The sequence below is a fragment of the Amblyomma mixtum genome, chromosome 7 (genome assembly GCF_055824585.1).
Source record: "Amblyomma mixtum isolate Tamu chromosome 7, ASM5582458v1, whole genome shotgun sequence".
Lineage (NCBI taxonomy): Eukaryota > Metazoa > Arthropoda > Arachnida > Ixodida > Ixodidae > Amblyomma > Amblyomma mixtum.
The window spans coordinates 59,445,060-59,454,944 of record NC_143018.1 but is presented as its reverse complement, the minus strand read 5'-3'; the positions used below and the strand labels follow the sequence as shown (position 1 = coordinate 59,454,944).

Sequence of the window (9,885 nt, the reverse complement as noted above, 5' to 3'; positions counted from 1 at the left end):
GCCGGAGGGAGCCGGTAGATCACACGCACATCTTGTGGGACTGCATCAGAAATCCAAAGGAAGCAAGATCAGGAACAATCCCGCCGCGGCTGGAGGCAGCAGCGAAGAGCAACGACCATGACCAACAGCTATGGGCCGTCCAGCAGGTCCTCGGGGCGCTCGAAAGGCAGGGACCCAGCGAGCCGGCAACGGCGAGCGCAGACCCGCGCCGAGTAACGGCAGCCTCGTAGACGACGTAGGCCCTCGTCGGGGCGCGCGAGCGCCCAACTGCAGGCACAAATAAAGTTTACTCCAATCCAATCCACCACCACCGACACGCCCACTATGCCCCGCCGCCTGACACGTTCACTCGGCCCGAGGTGCTCGGGAACAACTCGGAAAAAGGACAGGAGCCATTTGGCGGTGTTCACACTTGGTGCAAGCTGTTGAGCAGCTTGGTTGGTGTAGTGGAATCTGGTCCTTTTCATGTCCTGATTGAATGAGCGCTACCGCCCCAGAACTCGGTGCAAAGCGAGGTTGAATGCATTAGCAGTACAACTGCCATTACTCAACACGACTTTGTCCGTATTCCGAAGCCTCTACCTATCACTCACCTCCACCTTCCACACACACCTTCTCGTTAGAATTTCTCCTTCCACCAGCCTTGTTCCATGAAAACGCCACTTTCTCTGCGTCAATGCCTCTACTCACCAACCACCCACCCGCGTACACATTTTAGAAGCTTGCATCCATCGAAGCCCACAAAATTACACGAGAAAGGAACCGCGAAATCAAATTCAAAGGCGCAGGGGGAAGGCGATCACTTAAGAAAGCGAAATGTACGACCACTGCTGCTAATTGCACATTTGTCGCGCGAAATTGTATGATAGGCCACCATTTTCTTTCGGAGGGCTGACAACCAAACCCGAGACAGGCCACTTTTTCAATTGTTTCGGAGCTCAGTGACCTCCGGCCAGCAGCTAACCCGGGTTCCGCATCTACTAGGCTAGCCAAAAACCTCTCCAAACCCAGGCTTGGTTCGATCAGCCGCAAGCCTCCAGGACGCACTGGGTTCACTCACTATACTGGAAACCAACGCACAGTGGCTGGGGTGTCTTGCCCTTTGTATCACAGAAAGATCACGGGGTATTCTGACTTCAGAATTTTTGCCGCCGTTTGAAAACCTGATTCGCACACACCTTTAGGCCACGTGCCCCAACTGGCATATGGTGTATTTATTTGCGTTCAAAGCTCTGACAGATCTCGCTGCCATATCATGCGATGTTTGCGGCCAAAAGGGGAGCCTCGGAAAACCTACCTCCATTGCTGTCGTTGCTCATGGACTGGACACAGGGTCAGCCAAAACCATCTCACTGACTTCACCAAGCAGAGGTCCCGAACGTGAACATGATGGCTGGCAATTCCCCCCGTCTATTTATGGACTCAAGTCACCACCGGAGACTAGGAGACGACACCCGCGATGCTCCGTTGTAGTGCTGGCTATCTGAACAGTAAATACCATGGTTATGGGCTCTTTCTGGTGTCCAAAGGCGTTTGGAAATTCCTCGTGTCCTGCTAAGCCCCCATCACTCCAAGACACCGCAACAAACGCGAGCTGTGACAGTGGCACAACACCTAAACAAAAAAAAAAGCTAGAAAAAAGCCTGCACAAGGAAATATCTGGTGGTCTCCCCGAGAAACCTGTCGCGACCAATCGTTACCTTAGCTCTCACCTGTCTATGCTAGCTCTGACCTGTTGTATTAAACACATTCGGCGTACTCGCAAAAGCGCAACACTGGGCAGATGTTCACTGAACCGCTTCCATAGCCCATCGGCTTACCAGTATCTATCAAATGACTCCTGCACCAACCTCCCTCCCCCCTGACGACAAGAATGCCATTCCTTCCTGGAAACCATCGCACCCTTTATTTTCGGAGTGTCGCACGAGGCACAAAGTACGGCTCTGTGCAAACGGGAATCACATGTCAACTGCACACAGACACACATAGGAGGGCATCGTATTCGAAACATGTTAACATATAAAGACGTGGGATCGCAGCCTACAATTCACGCATCATAAGCTTGAATGTGCGCATGGAGGTCTACTAAAACCATTACATGCATGCCATGTAGTCATGCGCACGTCTCGTCCTTATCGTTGTTTCCTTACGTATATGGCCTCTTGCTCCACGTTAAAAATGATCATGAACCAATTGGCCATCCACGAATACTGAACCGCCTAATGTTTTTGAAAAAGATACCAAAATGGTCCTCTGTGCTGCAACATCACGGAGACCCAAAAAACTGCTTCTGCCGAGCCCTAGTCAGCTTAAACCGGACGCAGAGTGCCAGAAAACACACTACAATCCAGACTTGTCAGAAGCTAAGAATGACTGTCTGCTTACGATGAGCCTGGCTCGTCGAAGATCGTAAAGTGGTATAGGCAACAGTTGAGTGGAAGCCACGAGCTCGACGCCAGGGCCTTTCTTCACACCACAGAGGAAGACATTGCCCTATGATCGTATGTACAGCTGCGGACTAATCGTGACTAACTTCAACCCCTTAACGTGGATTACGAGTTCTGTGAAGTGAACAAGGTATTGAAAGAAGGAAGAGAAAAAAATGGCTCTTTTGGGGCCACTTGGGGATATTTGACGCACACTGGCGGAACACAGATACCAATTAGATACAGATTAACGGCATTTGATGTTTCACCTCGAACGCCGCTGATGTAGGTGAAATGCGAAGGATGCCGTTGTGCTGTGGGGGTGTTCGTTACGGTGTGAGCGCGAGACTACACTGGGATTGCTGATCATGAGCTGACCTCACAGCTTGCACAAGAGACACTCGCCCAACCGCCGGTGATTCCCTGGCCCTCGCCGTCAATGGCAAACAGAGCCTGCTTTTACATGAGGACCCTGAAGGAACCTTGCGTACACCTCCAATACTATGTGCGGACATTACCTCCAACATAACCCCAGGTTACACACATCGGAGGCTCACACGCTGGAAGCCATACAACGACGCCATTTTTCAGTAGCGTAGCGGAACTATCAATGCGCTTGCTGGCGAAGCTGCCGACATCTATGGCATACTCTTGAGGTTTGGTTTGGATGTGTTGTGTCGAGGGTGTACTCACCATTATTTTCTCTTCAGTTGGAGATGCCAGCTGAGGATGCGTAAGGCTTGTGGCTATGTGGCGGTGGCCGGAAGCTTAGTGCTCTTTGTTGCCTGGTGACGCTTATCATGTAATACTAGGCACCCGACGTGGTTCATGCCGTTCTCGTTTGAGCGCCCTTGGCCGTCCTTGCAATGTCAGGCGCACAGCTTGTGGTTGTGGCTACCCGGTTGCAGTCGGTGGTGTCGTAGCAGGCGTCCCCACTCGATGGCGCCGATGTTCTAGTAACACCTCTCTCTCTCTCTTGCGAGGCTGATACTTCGCCGGTCCACAGGGTGGAGCATGATCTGCGAACATGCATGAGGAGTGCCATATTTAGGTGCCCGAGAGGGCTCGTTTTCTTCCACCTCATAGCCTAGCATTTTGAGAAATGGAAGGGTAAGGATCGCTGGAGGAGCTGCTGGAAATACAATGGCAGGGTTTGCACCTGCGAAGCACGCGTACAAGGATTCACGAAATTTGAATGTTTTGCGGTCAAGTCAGCTCTTGTTACACACGCTGCAGCCGCCGAAACAACGCAAAGCTGGCGTTATGGGTTATCTCTCTGTCTAGGCTCTTGCTCGTATCCCCATCGGAAACACCGTTGTCTCACTTCGCGGGGGCTAACCCTTACGACCGTTTCCCGATGGCCAAAAACAGGTTCTGTAGAAATCAACTGAACGGTGCGGTTTATCTAAGAACCGGCTAACGTGCTTGTCGCTCTATGATGATTATGAATTTACAGTAATTGACAAAGCGACCACGCAAGAACGCGCTTAAAAAAAACTATAAAATGCGGTTCAGCACACACATTTTCAAAAGTTGGTGTTACCTACCTCGGTGTTCTAGTGTCATCCGCCTGGACTGCCACGCTGTTCTTGGGATGGAGCAGACCTCGTTAGTGCCGCTGCGGTGACTGGACGTGGCAGAGTAGTGTTGTCGCAGTTTCTTAGAATGGCCATGGGCGTTCGTGTGCATGGCGTCTGTCGTTGTCAGTGTGCACGTACTCGTTCAGTGAAGCTAGTTTTCGACGCTGTGTCTATATCACCTAGTATGGCCTAGAAAATGCGATGCACAGTTTAAATACTATTGACACGCTTCATGTACACTGTAATGTACGAAGCCATCTGTTACGAAGGGCTCATGAACAAATAGGACCCGCCGCGGTGCCTCACTGGTTAATGCTCTCGGCTGCTGCGTCGAAGTACACGGTTCGAAAGCGGCCGCAGTGGCCGCGCCCGTGTGCTGTGCAGCGCCAGTGCACGTAAAGATCCACAGGTGGTCGAAATTATTCCAGAGAGCTCCACTACAGCACCTCTTTCTTCCTTTCTACTTTCACTTCCTCCTCCTTGATCCCTTCCCTTACGGTGCGATTAAGGTGTCAACCGAGATATGCGCGACAGTTACTGAGACAGTTACTGCGTCATTTTCTTTTCTTAATGCCAACTTGGAGCCAGCACCGCCGAGAAGCCACCGTAGAGCGTTGTCGCGTATTTGTGGATGTGCGTTCAGTGTGGATAATACTGTCTTTTGACGAAGGGTTTCCATGTTTAGCCAAGACATTGTTGCGGTTATGGTCGACTCTGTACTGGTGTATTTTTGGTATAACGAGGTTAGCAGGCGTCGCTGTTATCGCCACATGGTGTACGTATGATTAGGTTGTGTCTGTTCCAGCGTGCACGGCCAGTGTATGCATGTGGCTTGTATGTCGTAGAGTGAGATAAAATTGTGCGCACATTGTTGTCATGGCCGCATCTGTGTTTGTAATTGTTGAGTGCTAGAGATGATTCTGTTGTATGTGCAGCTATTTTCGTGTTTGTGCCAGTCGTGCGGCGTGCAATATGTATGGCGGACAGCGACGCCACTAGCATGAGGAATGGCAGCAGCGCCACTAGCAGAGATGAACAGCATCGTTGTTGGCCGGCATGAGAAACAGTAGCAGTGCCGACTTCCAAGCCACGGATACGGAACTGCACGGTGGCCATGCGTGGCATGGAGCTTGTACGGCTAATGTAGCTGCTTGTGGGTAGATGTCGCCTCCGTCCTTCTGGTGGCAGCAGAAAAAGTGTCGACGAAGGAGGCCGCGTACACGGTTGAGAAGTCTGCACGAGACCAGTGTCACTACTTAGTAGGGTGTAGAGGGCTCGCACGCACGACCTTTCTGCTATACACACAATGGCATCTGCTCTGTGCGAATCGTAGGTACAGCTGATGAAAGTGCAATGATACGAAATGTGATTACCGCCAAGAGCTGAACTCTCAGGTGTTTCAAAAATAGCGCTTGTTTTCAGCGGGTGTGTGTGTGTGGGGGGGGGGGGAGGTGTATCGTATCGTATCGTATCGTAGGCGCTATGGTCAATTGCTGGAACGTAGTGTATATTGCCGTGGTGAATTAAGAGAGACGAGCTTTCAAGCGAGCTGGTATAAGCCATCCCAGAGAATGTGTCCTATCCATACTTCAAGAAATGCTTCGGCGCGGCAGACAAGGACAAAACGTAGAAAACACACCACAGAGCGCGAACTAACAACTGATTTTATTGAAACCCGCGTCAACGAATATATGCTTTGCGCTCATCAACAACAAAAAAAATCAGTTGTTAGTTGGCGCTCTGTAGTGTGCTTTCTACGTTTTGTCATTGGCTGCCACGCCGAAGCATTTCTTGAAGTAAGGATCACCAACTGGCCTATAAAACAACCCTTCTAAAAAATGTCCTATCCGCCTAGAGAGCTTAGGTAAGGTGGGTTACTCACATTTGGGCATTTAAGAAGACGGCTGTTTCAATGATATGCAGCTCCTTCGAGGCCGAAAAGGGAATATCGAAAGAAAATTCCATCAGCGCAGCCAGCTTTCCATTCAGCGTCTCTAGAATGGCGGCAGGGTGGTGACGACCACCACTGACAAGTTCTGGTAATGCTGACAAAACAAAATTCTCCAAATCGACACACTTTTCAAGCATAACGATATCTATTTTTCGTAGCGCGGACGAAAGGTGCAGTGCGCGCCCTCTCGCGGATTAACCAACACGTATCCTTCACCAACACCAATCCCCCCCCCCCCCCCCAAACACTCCGTGAAATAAAAGCATGCAGGGAACACCCGCACATGGCGCAATGTTAAATGAGTAGGCGATCGGACTTTCTGGACTGATAGTCATAGTGATGAGTACGGGGTGTTCACATTTTGATTCGAAATCAGTGACGCGCGATATAATGGTTGCCGGTTGTGCGAGTTTTCCGTCACCATCATCAGCACTCCCTCTACGGTGCGTGCTGTGCACATGCCAGCCTCCCCGAATGAGCCGATTCACGGCCAGGTTAATTTGAACTAACGCGAGTTTCACGCCATAGAATAACCCATGTGCTGCAGTCCAACGTGGTTTAGAGGAGCCCCATAAGGCGGAGAAAATTTGCAGTCACGAAGAAATTACTCATTAGCATGCACACAAGCGCTGTCATACGGCTTCATGGCTACTCGGAGGGAAATAATTATGGTCCGGGGTTCGTGCCCGGGACCACCGCCTCACCATACTGTTGGCTCTAGGACTGAGCTAAGCAGGAAAACTAGCAGATGACAGGGCGAGGCCGAATTCATCCACTCGAAGCAAGAACGGTGCTAATGCAGTATCGCTTAGGGTAATGCAGGAAGGGGCGGAATGCAGCGCTGCACAAATGGTGCGAGGATAAGCCCGATACGGTTAGGGAGGATGCCGCCTGGGCTCAGCACGGAGCCACTGCGGTTGTCCACAACCAACACATAACACCCCTGCCATTCGAGATTCCTTCAGGCACCACCTCTAAGTTTAGATGCTGTTGCAACGTCCGGCTGCTGCCTTGCTCACTGTCTTGCCGGCTTAAAGAAGCGAAGGAAACCGCTACAGCCATTGCTCTGGCATACATAGAGGCCCGTTACGTTAATAGTGACTCAAAAACCGCCATTCTAAATTTCACCAGGAGCAGGGTTCATCCACCTGCACAATGTCTGCCCCCCCCCCCCCCCTCCTTCACCGACGCGCTGAGCTCATCTGTGTGCCTGCACACTCGGGAAGTTCCGGCAGCAGCCAGGCCGCCGACTCCTTCGCCCGAGGGTCAGGAAACCGGGCTCAGGCGGACCTCGTGGAGGATTTCTCGAAGGAGCGTATGCACTCTTGCTGATCCCACCGCAAACTCCCACACTAAGCGCCTAATCTACCCACCAACCCACCCATTCCTCACTACCAGAGAATAGTCAATCTGGCGTCGCCAGCAAACGCCCCAATCGTGCAGCCAATCTTTCCAAATCTATGCCGCTACACCCAATATGCATCTTGTGCTCCCACCCCAAGGTCACCCTTTACACATCCTCCTTTCATGCCCGGCGTCCCCTCCCCCCGCCGGGCCGGTGCCTCTCCAAACAGTTGCCCATAAGTTTCAAGGCACAGACCAAGACCTCATAACAGCCATGCATCGCAAGTACATAGGAGACCACACCCCTCCATGCACCCTGACCTATGAAGGACAACAAAATCCAAGTTTAGACGCCTCTATAACGGTACCTGAAGTTTATGCTGCAGCAAGAATAGCTCAGCGGAACACAGCACCGGGCGGAGACAAGGTTACCAACGCTATAATTCGAAACCTCAGCAACGACCATCTGAAAGACCTAACAGAATACATTAACAAGGAGTTATGGGAGAAAGGCCAGGTTCCAGCTGAGTGGCGCCATGCGGACATCATTATGATTCCAAAGGCCGGGAAACCCCCGGATGTAGAGTCCCTCCGCCCAATCTCCTTAACCTCCTGTCTGGGTTAACTGTATGAAAGAATCATACACACCAGACTCCAGAACTATATAGAAGATAACAACTTTTACCCCTACACTATGGTGGGATTCCGAAAAGGTCTCTGTACACAAGATGCCTTCCTAAGGATTAGCGAAGAAGTGATTAATACAATACCCACCCACGGAGAAAACCTTCTTTTAGCCCTCGATTTAAAAGGAGCCTTTGACAACGTCTCCCATCAGGCTATCCTAGAGGAGCTGAGTGGTCTAAACTGTGGAGAGAGGATATTTAACTACATCAAGGCTTTCCTCTCCAACAGAACCGCCACGATAGGCATTGGTGAAGTCCGTTCTCAACCCTTCCCCATGCCTAACAAGGGTACTCCTCAAGGCGCTATAATATCCCCCCTCCTCTTCAATATTGCCATGCTAAAGCTAGCAAGAAAGCTTCAAACGCAGCCCCACATAGGCTACACGGTCTATGCCGATGATATAACTCTATGGGCCACACACGGCTCCTTAGCCCAAAAAGAAGAAGCCCTACAAGAAGCCATACACAGGGTTGAAGAATTTGCTGCGGAAAGTGGTCTGGAGTGTGCCCCGGAGAAGTCTGAGGTCATTAGACTCCACAAACTCCCTTACACATCCCCAGGAGAAGTTGAGCTTTTCCTGCGTGGACGCAAGATTAATGAAGTGGACAAGATCCGGATACTGGGGCTCTGGCTTCAAAGTAACCTCAGATCTGACCATATGATCAGAACCATCAAAACAACAGTTAATCAAATCTCAAGAATGATCCGCCGCATTACCTGGCACCGCAAGGGTATGAGAGAAGAGGACACCCTTAGACTCGTCCAGGCCCTAGTTCTGAGCAGGATAACATACGGCCTCCCTTACCAAAAACTGGGCACTGTGGACACCAGAGCTATCGATACAATCATAAGAGGGGCTTACAAAACTACCCTCAATCTTCCAATAGCCACTTCTACAGAACGACTCCTAGAGCTTGGTCTGCACAACACTTTTACCGAGCTCCAAGAAGCCCTCTTGGAAAGCCAAAAAGAACGCCTTCTAAAAACCAATGCGGGAAGGACGATCCCGACTAAATTAGGAACATGGCCGGGGCTGGAGACAAGAGGCAGTAAAACCTCTCTTCCACTCCAAACCCGAGAAAAGATCACCGTTAGTCCAATCCCAAGTCACATGCATCATGCTCATCAGCAAGGCAGACAACAAGCGCGAGCAAAGACACTTCAGAAACACCTAGAAAGCGACCGTAAAGCCGTTTACGTAGACATTGGGGCCTACCCCACGCCGGGAAAGTTCTCAGTCGCTGCGATTGACCACCAACTAAAACCGGCTCTCCAAGCTCTATATATGCAGAAAACCCCTCTTCTGCAGAGGCTCTGGCAATAGCTATCGCCATCAAACAAAGACCAAAGAGGAGAGTCCTCCCACGTTATAACAGACTCCCAACAAGCCTGCCGAGACTTTCTTAATGGCAGGCTTCCCTCAAGAGCAACACAGCTACTTGGCAATCTCAGCCTAACACACAGACTAACATGGACACCTGGTCACGAAGGACTAGCTGGAAATGAGGTAGCCAACGATCTAGCCCGAGATTTAACCCACCGGGCGGATCCTCATCCCTACCCCACGCCCATGCCTAGCACCTATGGTGACAGATTAGAACATATTTGGCTGGAGCGCAGAAAATATCCACCCCCTCACATAAAACTAGACTCCTCCGCAGCCATAGACTGGAGGAAAATTCAGACCAACACTTTCCCTAACTTGTTCATCCTACACAAGATTAGCCCCACTCGATATCAGAATACATGCCCTTGGTGTGGAGCTTGCCCTACGCTCTACCACATATCGTGGGAATGTACAACGAAACCAAAACACTTAACTGTATACAACCCGACATATGAGCAGTGGGAGGTGGCCCTGACCAGCGAGACCCTGGATCAGCAACTTAAGTTGGTT

General features: G+C 50.8%; 2 protein-coding genes across 10 annotated transcripts in view; one reads left to right on the top strand and one right to left on the bottom strand.

Annotated features, from left to right (window-relative positions):
• The window catches only part of LOC149336202 (uncharacterized), a 222,140-nt gene that overhangs the window by 110,561 nt on the left and 101,694 nt on the right, over positions 1 to 9,885 (top strand). The window lies entirely within an intron of this gene.
• The window catches only part of LOC149336204 (uncharacterized), a 203,799-nt gene that overhangs the window by 167,772 nt on the left and 26,142 nt on the right, over positions 1 to 9,885 (bottom strand). The window contains exons 6-7 of one of the 2 annotated variants that reach the window (XR_016284215.1): positions 3,974 to 5,239; positions 3,120 to 3,445 (exon numbers count right to left, since the gene is read on the bottom strand). The exons of the other annotated variant lie outside the window; for it this stretch is intronic. The gene's annotated coding sequence lies outside the window, so the exon portion shown is untranslated. The remainder of the gene's footprint in view (positions 1 to 3,119; positions 3,446 to 3,973; positions 5,240 to 9,885) is intronic. 2 annotated transcript variants of the gene reach the window in all.